The sequence below is a fragment of the Polypterus senegalus genome, chromosome 3, assembly GCF_016835505.1.
Source record: "Polypterus senegalus isolate Bchr_013 chromosome 3, ASM1683550v1, whole genome shotgun sequence".
NCBI classification, from domain to species: domain Eukaryota; kingdom Metazoa; phylum Chordata; class Cladistia; order Polypteriformes; family Polypteridae; genus Polypterus; species Polypterus senegalus.
Window position 1 is genome coordinate 6,485,083 of NC_053156.1, and position 15,348 is coordinate 6,500,430.

Below are 15,348 nucleotides of genomic sequence, written 5' to 3' on the forward strand. Positions count from 1 at the left end.
CTGGAGAGACTGAAGCCGAATCAGATGTAGCCGAATTGTCTAAACAAACCGAGTCGATCCAATTTTCGGTTTGCCTAATCGCTATCAGATTCCTAACGCGGTCCTCCAATTCGCGTATTTTCCCGACCAACTCTAAATTAACTAAACATTTTTGGCAGGTGAAGCTATCTGCATTGTCGGCCGGAAAACCTGAGCTGTACATACTGCAGGACACACAACAAATAAACGTGCCCTCGATGGGCAGAGAGCAGATAGAACTTACATTAAATGTTGAAGTCATCTTTGCCGTTTTTAAAGGTGCTTTGGCGCTTTCCGTGTTCAGCTGAATCACCGTCGCTTTAAGTTTCCACCACCCGCTGAACGATCGACTTTAATTTCTCACTGCCGGTTATTTCTACTGGTCAGCTGCCGGCTTTACCTCAGGTGAACTTGCTCGGGTGCTTTCGAAGGGCTACGTGCCTGTGGGAGACGCCGCCGCTCTCTGCTTCCGCCAATCATCACCAATACCATCGTTCGGTCGAGTTCATGAACGGCATCAAAATAGTCCTCAGGATTTGTATATCCCATGACAGCCGGTATTACGGACAGTCTCACTCAACCTTCTTCTGTATTTCACAAGGAATTCTTCTGAGTTAACTGGTGCATCAAAGACACAAATGAAAGCAAAGAGTTTAAACAGCTGCCGCTAATCCCAAAGAGCACAGACTCTTCGAAGGACCAGTTCTATAAGTAATTATTGTTGACAAGGCCCCTCACTCTTGCAGCCTCCAAGAATGATCCATAGACCACCCCTTCAATTGTTCTAAGGTCCACATGCTCCTTTATTTGATTAACTTATTTATTTGTACTTTTGTTGAATTTATTTAAAGCATGTAACACTCCATAAAATCAAGTAAAACTTAACAAAACTAAATTCAATTCAACCTCCACCCATGAGAAAGAGAGGAAGGCCAATAGCCAGAATGAAACTGTAAGAGTAGAAAAGAGGGAAGAGAATCCTTTACGCCAATTTAAATGCTTATTCTAAAATGTTATTAGTGAGATCCTGACAGGTTTTTAAAAAACAGATCCTCTAAGTATTATATAACATCAGTTACCTACTGACTTAACAGAGGTGGGCTGGGATTCGTTCAGTCAAGTAAGATATGTCTACATTCATACTAGTAGTGAAGTAAAGGCGATCACAGTTTGTTTGTGCTTCTCTACTTGAAGCCCCTCTGTGAGCCCACCACACACAGCTGTTAGATAGATAGATAGATAGATAGATAGATAGATAGATACTTTATTAATCCCAATGGGAAATTCACATAATCCAGCAGCAGTATACTGATACAAAGAAACAATATTAAATTAAATAGTAATAAAAATGAAAAGAATTAAAATAAAATTAATGTTTGCATTTACTCCCCCGGGTGGAATTGAAGAGTCGCATAGTGTGGGGGAGGAACGATCTCTTTAGTCTGTCAGTGGAACAGGACAGTGACAAAAGTCTGTCACTGAAGCTACTCCTCTGTCTGGAGATGACACTGTTAAGTGGATGCAGTGGATTCTTCATGATTGACAGGAGTTTGCTTAGTGCCCGTCGCTCTGCCACAGATGTTAAACTGTCCAACTTTAATCCTACAATGGAGCCTGCCTTCTTAACAAGTTTGTCCAGGCGTGAGGCGTCTTTCATCTTTATGCTGCCACCCCAGCACACCACCATGTAGAAGAGGGCACTCGCCACAACCGTCTGGTAGAACATCTGCAGCATCTTACTGCAGATGTTGAAGGATGCCAACCTTCTCAGAAAGTATATTCTGCTCTGAGCTTTCTTACATAGAGCATCAGTATTGGCAGGATTGTTAGTGGATTAGGAGGGAGTGTGACACCAACGCTGTCTTAGAGGCATTTCAAGATTTGGTCCAGAATGATGTTAATTTGGTGCTCGCCCAAAACATATGGACCAGTGAGGCTTGAGCTCAATTGCAGCGTTCACAGGTTTGATCTTGCCCTGAAAACATTTTGGACAATTTTAAAAATGATAGATGTGCTCGATAAAAAAAACTTTAAGTTGAATAATTGACTGTTTTGCACGTATGAAGTAAGAGTGAATTCTGTGCATGGCTGCCTTCCACTCCTGGGAGGTGAGGAAAACTGGGCAGATTTTGTTTAGCAGTTTCTAATTTGAAGACAGTGGAAAAATTCTATTGATGGGAAACTAAATTTAGAATGTAATTGTTTATAGCATGCAAAGATATTCTTTATATACTAATCTCTAAATGATTTAATCCTGTATGTTTTCCAAACATTAAAAACAGTGTAAGTTTGAGAGGCTGAGAAAAGGTGGTCATCATGTAGAGGTGCCACAGATAAAATATTCTCTAACTTGAAGTGCTCCCTACATTGGTTTCATATTCTGAGTTGGGTTGTTAGTATATTGGTGATGATTTGTTCTTATTGGGGTACAAAGCAAGTTCTGCCAGATTTTATTTCTATTGTGGACCAAGACTTTGTGTGTTCATCTATTTGTGTCAATGTCCAGGTTTTTATAACTTGAATCTTTGCCGCCCAGTAATAAAATTGAAAATTGGGTAGAGCCATGCCACCTTCTGCTTTAGCTCATTGTAGGGTCACCCTTGAGATGTGTGGATATTTTAAATTCCAAATAATTGAGATTATGATTGAATCTAATTTCTTAAAAAATGATTTGTTAATACAGATGGGGATGTTTTGAAACAGAAGCTTATAAGGGATATTCATCTTGATAGTTAATTTCCCCTGCTAAAGCAAGATGGATGGCAGGCCATCTATGCACATCTTGTTTAATTTTGTCCATGCAAACAGCAAAATGTTGTTGAAAAACAGCTTTATATTTACTTGTGATGTTTACCCCGAGATATTTCAACTGATCTGAAAAGATAAAATGGAAAGTGTCCAATCTAAAGCTGTTTGCTACAGAATTAACTAGAAAAAGTAAATTTTTGTTCAAATTAATTTGGAGTCTACATATCAATTGAAATTCTGTTAGTGTTGTAACCAAGGACTGCAGGCAAAGTATTTTGTGGCTTTGATATACCATATCATTTGCATATAGAGAAACTTTCTGTTCAAGTCCATCTCTGATAATCCCCTTTATCTCATAAGCATTTCGACAGTGAACTGCCAGTGGCTCAATGGCAATTGCAAAAAGCAATGGTGACAGGGGGCATCCTTGTCTAAAACCACGTTCTAGTTTGAATTAGTCTGAATTAATGTTGTTAACACAAACTGAACCTTCTGGACTGGTATACAGTTGTTTGATCCATGCGCATATGTTCGGGGTGTACTGCCTCCGGGGTGTCAATATGCCGAAAGTTCACTAATTGTCTACTTTCATCATGTTCAAGTGTAGTACCCTCTCTAATGACAGTGTTCACACAATGATGTCCTTTATATTCGGTACTTCACACTCTTTACTATACCACAGATCTCTACATTGATATGGGAGTTGAACTTGCGACTCAAATACAGGTTGTAATTTACTAATTGCTCATTCATCACTGTCCTTCCACTAATCTTAACTCTGCCTAATTTTCAGCTATCCGTCCTCATTGGCTGATGTCTCCTCCTATTATTCCTTTGGGAAATTTTCTGAGCTTTGACCCTTTACCATACATAAAGCTGACAGATTCAAATGACCACATGTACTGTTAATCATATTTTTGGCTATGATGTCATGGAGGTGGAGGTCTTCTGTAGGGTCTGGCAGCTTCGCGCTTACCAGTCTGTTGATAACATTCATATCTTGTGATTATCTTTACTCCTGAGAAACAGAAGGGTGTTGCGTGAGGCAGAGCTCTCTTGTGAAACAAAATAATGTGGACTTTTGTCACAACACTTCTAACATCTACTTACACATGATATCATCCATAAACTCTTAGCTCTAGTTGAAACACTCCTACAACAATATTGGGTCTTGTCTCTGGCCTCTGGCCTGGCTGTAGAGGTTCTGTAATCTCCTGCCACCCACCGCAGATTTCACATCATTGTAGGTATCTACACATTAATGAATTCACTTCCTGTTAGTTTCTCATCATATACACTGAAGCTCCTAGGAATGTTGAAGACAGTATATAAACCCTCCCTGGAGCTAATGTGTGTAAATGTGCAGTTGTATTTAGGTGATCCATCCACTCACTGTAATGCACGATCATCAATCATGCCTGGGTTTGGCAACATAGTTCATTTGATTTCCTTCTGCCCTCACATAAGAATCAACCCAATTTGTTTGCTTAGCACTCCCACACCCAAAAACTGGTTGAAGGTTTCGTCCCTTATTCCCAGCCATTAACCATAATACAATGTTTGTGTTACCTTGACCCTCAGATTTGCCACAGTTGTTTTTCTTTGTACCTCACGTAGATCTCTTGGATATTCCAACCTACTATTTGGTGTCCAACTCTGATACCTGTGTGGAAACAGCAGTGAATTTACCTTTGCATCCAAGTTTGAATCAAGAAAACTAATCTTCTAGCAGTTCCTATTTGCATTCCCTGCATCTGCTCTAGAACAGATCAGGAGGTCCTGCTCCAGAGGTGGCTCTCCTTCTGGGTGCTCAAACACGATGAGTACCTCATTTGTCCATAGAGAATTATGTCTCTGTGGATTCCTACCCAGTGCAATTGTCGAGCAACTACTCCTCCACGCATTTCTGTTCGATTTCAAAAATCATTCTACACGCTGGAGTGAAAAAATAAATTTCACTCATTCGTCACCTTAACTAATTCATCGATGCAGGACGGCACCTTGAAGTGCCAACACAATGCATTTCCTGTTGGTGACCTTGTCCAGATTGAGGATATACAGTCTATTGCCTCTACTCATCTGGGTGTAACACACCTGCCCCATGGCAACAGTCATCATTTATCTGTAGGTGTCTCTCTTCATTACAACACCTACCGTATTTCCCTTTGCTAGTCTCCTCCCACTTTGGTAGAAATTTAACATCTTATTAAAGAAAGAAACATCCTCTACCAGAACAAATCAGTAATCAGGCAGGAGAAATGCTCTTCATGGTATCTTTTAATTACTCTTCGGCAAAATGCCTTAGAGGTCACATTGCAGCCTGGTCAGAATGATCAGAGGAACAAGGAATAGAGGTTCATTTTATAAACTACTGAATTTAAATACAATGCCAGTCAATGCATACATTTACTCTGGGTGCTTTATTGGTTTACACCCAAATGATTTCTATAAAATAAAAGTCTATTATATTATATTTTGGTTCTTCTTATACCTTTGAGTTGAGCCACCACCCTTGAAATTTTTGTGAATAAAACAACTGTCCATTCTGGTTGTTTTATAGGACATATGCTGATTTCTTAGTCATCTTTCAGTACATTTTGTTGTTCACGCGTCCTTTATCTGGTTTCCTGATGAGCCTGCAAAGTTTTCTGACATTTATTAACCCTTCATACTATTTCTTTAAGATGAATGATGTTACCCTAAAATGATTTTTCCACACACACATAAATCTTTAACCACAATATTTACACTGACCGCCTAGTCTACACTACAGTGGTCCCCTAGAATCTCTATGTCATAATTTAATTCAATCTCAAGAGTTGTAGTAAGATTTGGGGCTTCCCTGTCTCAATAACTTCACACCCTCTGACGCTGAACATCACACTGTAGTCTGGCTCTGGGTCTTTTTGGTGTCTCCTGGGCCTGCACTGCAGCAATGGCCGTGGTATTCATATGATTTCACTCACCATGTTCCTCTGGGGATTGTACTGCCCGAGTATTGGGTGTGCGCAGACGTCCTTAATAATTTACACATCCATATCCTCAGACAATTCATCAACCCTGGTCTTGTGCATCACATCTTGATTTCTTTTGCCCCAGACTTCTTTAGTTTTGAGTTTTTTGCGCTGTCTCAGTCAGTCAGTCATTGTCCAACCTGCTATATCCTAACACAGGGTCACGGGGGTCTGCTGGAGCCAATCCCAGCCAGCACAGGGTGCAAGGCAGGAACAAATCCCAGGCAGTGTGCCAGCCCACCGCAGCTGTTGGAATGTGTTTTTGTAATTTAGGTAGCAAGAAAGTGTATTGAATTTTCATTTCAACAGAAGGCGCATCAAAAAGGAAGGAAGTAAATAACGATCTATCCGGCTTTTATGTAAGTAACATATAAATGTTGATGTACAAGTATAACAAAACAAGTGCACTAGTAGTACATTAAGATAGTTAGTGTCAAAAGAGGTGTGAATTTGATTGATGACTTTAAGCCCCGCCCCCCAAATATGATGGATGATATTAAGCCCCGCCCCAAATATGATTTATGAAATATGGAAATATGAAATATGATTTATGAAATATGATTTATGCACATATGAAAATATGAACTATGAAAATATAATTTATGTAAATATGAAACTATAAAAGTATGAAAATGTATTTATAAACTTAGGACACGTGGGTTTATTTTATAAACATTAGGTTCAAAATTAATACTGTGAAATTAAATATACACTTATCTTGCAGTCATAGCTATGCTTATGTGTAACTTTCTGAAAATATTCACAGACCCGCGCTAAGATATAAACTCACGGCCACATTTTATAAGCACTAGATTCAAAACTAATATTATAAAATTAAATATACACTTATCCAGCATGCAAAGCCACGCATATGTACGACTACATAAAAATCGCTATAAAATATTCACACAACCGCTCTAAGTTATAAACTAATTGTAAGAAAATATACTGTAATATCCCTTCCCAGATGGGCAAGTGGTAGTAAATTATCAAATAAAAGAACTAATCAATGGTTTATATTCACTTTCCTTCTTACTTCAACAAGCTGACAACCACAACGTAGGCAGGACAAAGAAAAACGCGCACCACTAAAAACCCTACTCCCATACAAGAAAATCAAATTTTCTAAAATCGATTTTCACTCCACCTCCAAGTTATAAGTTCACGACAAGAGTCTTTCCTTCATAGCCAACTCAAACCAAACTAAGCTCACGGCACACCCGTAAATAAAAACGATTTTCACTCCGCCTCCAAGTTTTGAATTCCGACCGCAGCGTCTTTATCTTTCATTCACCCCATAACTGAAATGATGTTCACCCCCTCAAACCAGACTAACTAAAAACGAACGCATATGCATGACTACATAAAAATGCTATAAAATATTCACACAACCGCTCTAAGTTGTAAACTAATAGTAAGAAAATAAATATACAAATTTCTAAAAACGTTATAAGCTGCATTAGAATCAAAAGCACGAAAATACATGGCCACTCCAAATGCCTGAACGCCTCTTTGTAAACTTCACCGGTTCAAAAAACTTAAGCTAAAAGACTCGTTTTTCAATTACGTACCTCCCCCCATCGGAATGCACCAAACATGATCGATCAAGGCCTGTCTCTTAATTTAATTACCAGGGCCTTTCTGATTACCGGCTGTTTTAGGCATTAGCCAGACGTTACAGCAATTAGGTCCCCAAAGGGAGTCGGCGCCCTTCATGTTATCAATTAACAAAAGTCTTAATCTAATTTAAACGTGTTCTATTTTTATATCATAAAGTAAAATACTTATTCTCACCCCGAATCAAAGCGATTAAGAATATATACACTCCTTCTGATTTTTACTAAAATTCTTAACACGCTTTTCAGCACTGTCTCTGCGAACACCCCACTAAAATTAAATATACAATTTTCTAAAAACGATAGGGACTCTCTGCTCTAAGTTATAAGTTAACGACACGCGTCTTTATTTGATAAGCACTAGATTCAAAACTAATATTAAATATACAGTACACTTATCCTGCATGCAAAGCCACGCATATGTGTGATTTTCTAAAAAAATGTTCACTCCTAAAGTTCTAAGTTATAAACTCACCATACACGGCCTCATCTTATAAACATTAAGAAATTAAATACAGTATATACACGTCTTGCCGTTATACTGTAGCTATGTGTAACCTTCTGAAAATATTCACAGACCCGCGGTAAGATATAAACTCACGACACACGACCTCATTTTATAAACACTTTTCATGCTTTTTAGTCATGTATAGTTCTGCGTAGCTGTAACTGTCTTAAAAACTCTATAAAGTGAAATATTCAATTACCCATAAGTGTGCCTCCTTTTATAAATCCTGGGAAATACATTTTCTTTCACGCCATGAGAACACATTTGGCCGTGAATTTTAAATGGGAACAAACTTTCTTTCACAGAACATGGTTACCTCTGGTATTAAACTTCAGTTGCAATTTTAAAGGTGGAACAAACTTTCTTTCACAGAACATGGATACCTCTGGTATTAAACTTCAGTTGATCAATAGCGAGAACCACGAAGCCCCCTGCAAGGCGAACACATTTGACCGCCAATTTTAAACGCTTGGGGAACAAACTTTAGTGTTAAAATATTTATTGTAACAATTCATGCTTTTTATTTAATGAAATCGGAAAATAAATACGATTATTAAACCAACCCCACACCATTCAAAGGGGTTTGAGAATATAAGTTGCCTTTAAAATTCATAAGACCCTGCTCTTTGTTAACACGTTAATCGGCTAAATGTCAAAGCCTTTTTACATACCTATGGTCTAAGAACAATATTATTAGACGAACTACTTCCTACTAACGCTTCTCTCTTATATACCAAAATGCACAATGAACTTTAAAAGCTCACGAGAAAAGTTATTAAAAACCTCCAGCGTTGAGCACAGCGGTTTCTCAGCTGTCTATGGCACTTGATAAAAAGTTATTTATATGCCGAGTACAAACACAGCTCTTTCCGATACTGTTTTTCAGCCGCGTTAATCGTGTAAATGTCAAAATTGATCTAGTTTCATATGGTTTGCATGTATACCCATTTACATCAACTTTAAAATACTGCGTGGCTACCTAAGAAACGATCTCGGTAAAACATAACGTTTACATGATTTAAGCCCTTTCCAATTGATATCATTCATATTCAACTTGACCCTATAATGCTGAAGTCACAAAAAATCGCTAGAGGCATAAGCGAAATGTTAAAACAAAAAATGTACAGAACGTGTGCACCCCAACTGTAAAGCCACGCCCTTTTCTACATTACCGTGACGTGTCTCTCTGTTGGTGTGGTCAGGCTTTAGGGAAATGCCCGCCTCATTGTTAGTAAATAACAATTTAACCCTAAATGCATTGTCATTTAGATTCAAGCTATTATCACTCCATCCTTTTGCTGGATTGTATGTTATGGTCACATTTTGGTGCCTAAGCTTTAACACTTTATTTACTTATAACCTTTCTTTAACATAGCATTTTCTGTCTCTAAGAAGATATGTCCTAAATGTTATGTTTAAAGTACACTATATTTTTGGTGGTAATTGTCATCTTAACTTTTCCTGCATTATCCTGATAATATCCCTAATTAGCACAATTCTGGCAAACCACCGAATAGATCTGAGAGAATGCCATATTTAGGTCAACAAGGTATTACAAAGTATTACAAATTATGGCCACTACAGATGTAGTAACACTTTCAAATGCTACAGGATCCTGGTTGTAATTTTTGCCATGCATTAAGGGAAGCCCACATTAAAAAAGTGTGGAATGTTAAAGGGATTAAACGAAAATTTGCAAAATGGCCCCGATTAAAATATGCATAAAATAACAATTTACCAATACAGCGGCCATTCTGCATTGATAACATTTAGCCAAAAAACAAATGATGGATATATAAAATGTATCAGAATCTCTCTTAAATCTTGTTGACTGTAAATATGTCAGTTTGTGCACTTTTACCATGGGGGAGAGAAGGTAGCAGTACTGCCCCTATTTGTATAATGTTTACATGTTCTCTCTCTAGCCACAGGGGCTTTCTGCTGGTTTTTCACAAAAACATGTACATCTGTTTAATTACGAGCTCTAAATTGGCCCTGTTTCCTGCAATGCCATGAGCCCTAAATATAGTAGGTGGCATGCCAGACCTCATGCCTGACACTGGCCTTGGATTAATCATGTTCACAAATGAACGTATGTACTTAAAAGGTTGGGTCCTCCACATGTTGGTTATGTTTATGCAATGTAAGTCTGATTTAGAATAGTTTACCCCAAAACTGCAGGAACAGGTTCTGATACCACATCCTGAAAATGTATGGATGGTTGTGGCTTATTCAAATGATCCTGATAAAGAAAACCCAAGCCACTGTTTATTAATACTGTTTTCATATTACACCCAGATTCAGTCTGAGCAAGCCTAAAATTTCCTTTCCCGGTTTGGCACCAGCAATTCAGGAAAAAAGCACTATAGTGAAGCATATGAAGATAATCCACAATGGTGGCTTTAACTTGGAGGCCTGCATGGAGTACAAGCCCTTGACTCCCTGACAAGAATCATAAGAGCCCTGGCAACCCTCAAATTTGAGATTCACAACCCTGACAGCGCCTATGATGCTGTTTGCACTGACTAGTCCTGCTGAGAGCAAAGGGGTTCATGAAGAGGCTCTGGGGTTGACCCAGGTTTCCAAGAGTGCTTCTGTTGTTCCAATGAATGCCACTTGGAGGATAACACGGCTTACTATCTTAATCACCTTGATCGCATTTCTGCGGTTGACTATATCCCTAACCATTGAAGACATTCTCCAGTCCTGAGACATGACAACTGGGATCGTAGAAAACATGTTTACCTTTAAAGAGCTGACATTCAAAATGGTAGACGTGGGTGGACGGTGCTCTGAACGAAAAAGTGGGTTCACTGTTTTGAAGGGGTCAGTGGCTATGACCTTAAGCTGTATGCCGATAATCAAATGGTAGGTACAATGGCTTTCATTTGTTTATCCTGGGTGTCTCACCAACTTCCTCCTGACAAAACTCAGACTGCTTGAAGAGCAAAATTACCAGTAAATGCAGATAGTTTAGTGGAGGCCCACAGTGACAAAGCTTTAGGACAGGGCTTTCTATATTTTTCCCTGACTTTACATGATACACTAGAACTTCTGATTCCCCAGATACTTTTGGCATGCTACATAATGCAGAAGGCAAAAACATCTGATTGGCATCAAATTTTCTTTACAACAAGGTTGTACGCCTTTAGCTCGGATTGATTAAACCGGGAAAGGAAATTTTAGGCTTGCTCAGACTGAATCTGGGTGTAATGCGAAAACAGTATTAATAAACAGTGGCTTAGGTTTTCTTTATCAGGATCATTTGAATAAGCCACAACAATCCATACATTTTCAGGATGTGGTATCAGAACCTGTTCCTGCAGTTTTGGGGAAAACTATTCTAAATCAGACTTACATTGCATAAACATAACCAACATGTGGAGGACCCAACCTTTTAAGTACATACGTTCATTTGTGAACATGATTAATCCAAGGCCAGTGTCAGGCATGAGGTCTGGCATGCCACCTACTATATTTAGGGCTCATGGCATTGCAGGAAACAGGGCCAATTTAGAGCTCGTAATTAAACAGATGTACATGTTTTTGTGAAAAACCAGCAGAAAGCCCCTGTGGCTAGAGAGAGAACATGTAAACATTATACAAATAGGGGCAGTACTGCTACCTTCTCTCCCCCATGGTAAAAGTGCACAAACTGACATATTTACAGTCAACAAGATTTAAGAGAGATTCTGATACATTTTATATATCCATCATTTGTTTTTTGGCTAAATGTTATCAATGCAGAATGGCCGCTGTATTGGTAAATTGTTATTTTATGCATATTTTAATCGGGGCCATTTTGCAAATTTTCGTTTAATCCCTTTAACATTCCACACTTTTTTAATGTGGGCTTCCCTTAATGCATGGCAAAAATTACAACCAGGATCCTGTAGCATTTGAAAGTGTTACTACATCTATGCAAATAAAAGCAGAGCATTTGTGAACAATTGGGATGATTTTTGGGAAAGGCCTGGATTTTTCAGAAGAGATGGTCTTCATCCTAACTGGAGGGGATCTTATGTATTATCCCAAAATATGGCAGCAAAACTGCCTGGTTGACTGATTAGAGCACCATCCAGGCCGCAGTCATGTGATCTTAAATCACAGGCTGTTCTTTATCCCACCTGTTATTTTCCTGAAGCTGTTACCCATAATCCCTGTTGTGGGGCATCCAGTAAATTTAGTCTTGAAACAAACCATAAATTAATTGATAACCAAAAAATAAGGTGTATAATTAGACCAAGGGATAAAACTAGACACTCCACCAGGGGCATCTGTAATAGAAATTTAATTCAAATTAAAACAAAAAATATATCAGCAGTTCAGAAAGAACCATGCAGTTTTAAATGCTGTTTATTGAACATTCGCTCTCTTGGCACTAAAGCTGTTTTGGTAAATGATATAATATTAAGTACAAAATCTGATCTGTGTCTTCTTACTGAAACCTGGCTTAGTAAATGTGACACTGTTCCCCTAGCTGAGGCGTCACCAGATGGATACTCGTTCCTTCATAAGTCTAGAGATTCTGGTCGAGGAGGAGGCCTTGGAATAATTCATTGTAACAAAATGCAAATCACTCCTAAAAATTTAGGCAACTTTACATCCTTTGAGGCATTCATTTTAAATATTAAAACAGATTCCAACACAATTATAGTGCTAGTCTACAGACCACCAGGGCCATATTCATTGTTCATGACTGAATTTAGCAACCTTCTGTCTGATTTGGCTATAAATTATGATCACGTAGTTCTGATGGGGATTTTAATGTACACATTGATGTGGAAACTGACACTTTTAGCAAATGTTTTACTTATTTGTTAAATTCAGTAGGATTTTGTCAGATTGTCAAAGGTCCAACTCATAATCATAACCATACATTAGATTTAATTATAACTTACAAAGTTGAAATTCAAAATTTAAATATTACTCCATTAAATGTAGTTATTTCCGATCACTTCTTAATTACGTTTGATTTAGTTCTGCCCATGCCAGCACTCAGATTAAAACAAAGACAGTGCGACATCTAGATTGTAATTCTGCTTCAAAATTTATAGATACCTTGAGTAAGTCGAGTGTAATTGTGGAAAACCATTTAGATCAGTTAACATCAAATGTAAACGTGGAAAACAATTTAGATCAGCTAACATCACATTATAATGTGACCTTGAGAGATGCTCTGGACACAGTGGCTCCCCTAAAACAAAAGTGATCAAAGCACATAGAAACTCTCCCTGGTTTAATGAAAACACTCGAGCTCTTAAATTAGAGTGTCGAAAACTGGAGCGCAGATGGAGAACAACAAAGCTACATGTCTTTCAAATTGCATGGACAGAGAGTGTTAATAAATATAAAAGGCCCTCTTTAAAGCTCGCTCAGAATACTATTCTACATTAATAGATAGCAATAATAAAAATCCTAGGGTACTTTTTAGAGCAGTGGCTAAATTAACAAATGGGAATTCAGATCAACAGTGCAAAATACCAACAGATATTAGCAGTACAGACTTTATGAACTTCTTCAATGAGAAAATTAAAAATATAAGATCCCAGATCTCAGCATCACAGTACAAACCAAATACTAGCTTAGCAGACCCTGCTCACATTGCATTCAGCACTTTAATAATTTTAATCCTGTAACTGAGCAGGAAGTCTTAACTTTAATTTAAAATGAAGCCCACTACTTGTTCCCTAGATCCAGTGCCAACAAAACTAGTAAAAGTGCAATGGATGTTCTTGCAGCACCATTCTAAACATTATCAATAGTTCATTACTGCATGGCACAGTACCTGATGCACTAAAAGTGTCAGTCATTAAACCTTTACTTAAAAAGTCAGACCTAGACCCACACATACTAAATAACTATAGGCCTATTTCAAATTTACCATTTCTCTCTAAAATACTAGAAAAGTAGTCGCCAGTCAGCTTCAGTCACACCTTACGCATTACAATTTATTTGAGAAATTCCAGTCTGGCTTTCGCACTGGTCATAGTACAGAAACGGCACTAACACGGGTTGTAAATGACATTCTGATATCCTCTGATGAAGGAAATTCCACTGTAATTATGTTGTTGGACTTAAGTGCAGCATTTGACACCATTGACCATTCTATTTTACTGCACAGGCTAGAAAACGATGTTGGGCTTACAGGCCCGTGCTCGCTTGGTTCAGTTCTTATTTATCAAATCGATTCCAGTATGTACAGAAATGTGCTGACAGTACTCCATCATTATACACAGAAGTTCAATATGGTGTCCGCAGGGCTCAGTACTGGGACCTTTACTGTTTTCACTTTACATGCTTCCACTGGGATCTCTCATTAGGAAACATAATGTTAATTTTCACTCGTATGCAGATGACACCCAGTTATACCTTTCATTTAAATCAAATGAAGTTTCTCCGATGTTGTCTTTAATTAGTTGTGTTAGTGAATTAAAGGAATGGATGAATGAGAACTACTTGTCTTTAAATACAGATAAAACAGAGATGTTAATTGTTGGAGGGAATGGCGCTGATCACAGCAATATTTTGTCGTCATTTAACTCAGTTGGAATCCCAATTAATTTTACTGAATCAGCCCGCAATCTAGGAGTTATCTTTGACTCTAGCATGTCATTTAAAGCATATTACAAAGTCGTCCAAAACATGTTTTTCCATCTTAAAAATATTAGGAAATTAAGGCGCTTTCTAAATAAACAGGATTGTGAGAAATTAATTCATGCATTTATCTCTAGTAGGATTGACTACTGCAATGCGGTGTTCACTGGCTGTTCAAACTGTTCTCTATACAGCCTCCAGTTAATCCAAAATGCGCTGCAAGAATTATTACAAGAACAAGAAAATATGAACACATAACCCCAGTTCTTAAATCTTTACACTGGCTCCCAGTTAAGTTTAGGGCAGATTTCAAAATCCTCCTTTTAACATATAAAGCATTAAATGGCCAAGGTCCGCTTACTTGTCTGAACTTATCATGACTTACAAACCTGAGCACATTAAGATCTCAAGATGCCGGTCTGCTTAGGATTCCAAGGATTAATAAAATAACAGTGGGAGGTCGAGCTTTTAGTTACAGGGCCCCTAAACTGTGGAATGGTCTTCCTGCTTCCATAAGAGATGCCCCCTCGGTCTCAGCCTTTAAATCCCGGCTGAAGACTCACTACTTCAGTTTAGCATATCCTGACTAGAGCTGCTGATTAACTGTACATACTGCATCTCTGTTGTTAGTCATTAGCACTATAACATAAGTAACATGATAATTATATTTGAATACTAACCCTCACCTATTCTGTTTCTTTTCTCGGTACCCAAATGTGGCCATTGGTGCCACGGCCCACCTGCCAAGTTGTTTGCCTGCCTATGGTAAAGTCATCCCTGATGGAGGATCACAGGAATCATGGGAAAGAGGGTCCTTTCATCGGAGCAATGTTTCAGCCGTGGCATG

The 15,348-nt window shown here is 38.2% G+C and overlaps 1 pseudogene; it reads left to right on the forward strand.

Moving 5' to 3' along the window:
* Nucleotides 1-12,257: 12,257 nt before the first annotated feature.
* Nucleotides 12,258-15,055, forward strand: LOC120524784 (annotated as a pseudogene).
* Nucleotides 15,056-15,348: the final 293 nt, after the last annotated feature.